This window comes from Dendropsophus ebraccatus, chromosome 11 (assembly GCF_027789765.1).
Source record: "Dendropsophus ebraccatus isolate aDenEbr1 chromosome 11, aDenEbr1.pat, whole genome shotgun sequence".
NCBI classification, from domain to species: domain Eukaryota; kingdom Metazoa; phylum Chordata; class Amphibia; order Anura; family Hylidae; genus Dendropsophus; species Dendropsophus ebraccatus.
Window position 1 is genome coordinate 101,784,683 of NC_091464.1, and position 888 is coordinate 101,785,570.

Genomic DNA, 888 nt, shown 5'->3' on the forward strand with positions numbered 1-888 from the left:
TGCTGTTGTTGTCAGCAAGTTACAAAGACTAAATCTTATACTCTATAAGTAATGATGTTGTTTCTTTTCCTTCTAGATTGGCGTTATGATGAGGAAATTCTTGGAGGAGGGATATGCCCATGTGGCTCTAGGTGATGGTGTTGGACCAGAAGCATCCGCCCCGGACAACCCTCGCGGTCAGAGATGTGTTTAGGGTAATATTGGGATTAATCCTGTCCAGGACCCAGATTTCTTCATCATCGCCAAAAGGGGGGAAAATGAGAGGAATGAGTAATCCATCCAAGTGTTGAAGAAAATAAACTCTGTTTAATAGAAGAAAAATAAACTCTTTCTGATGAACTTTCCTATTTGAACTGAATCCTGTTCAAGGCCATAAAGCTGGGTCCACACCTGTTTTTAGCAGATAATGTAATGTTATTTTCTTATTACATTTTTGTAAGCAGCAACAATGTTTTTAATAGCAACCTCCTTATGTAAACAATTTTTAATTGAAATGTAATCTTACTATATGTCATATCTGTCAAAAACATATCGTAGTTATCCGTTCTTTGAAAGTTGATGACTTGCATAGTGTATGACTTTGCATTTACATCATATCCATGTTTTTTTTCATGTATAAATAAAGGTGGTTTCAGAGATAGCAGAACACCAGACTTGTTTGCAAGATACGTTGTCTGTGTCCTCATTCTAAGTGCATGGTGTGGGAGAGGGGATCCGACCCATTCTCAACTCACTTAGGAAACCCAACAACAGTAGGCCTTCTTGAGAAGGCACCCTGAACAGTAATATATGCCAGTTTAGCAAGGGCTGCAAGGACATCGTAACGGATGTCCTTGCAGTCTGTCAAAACGATTATCGGACCGTGCAATCAAGCCAGTAAACGAACAA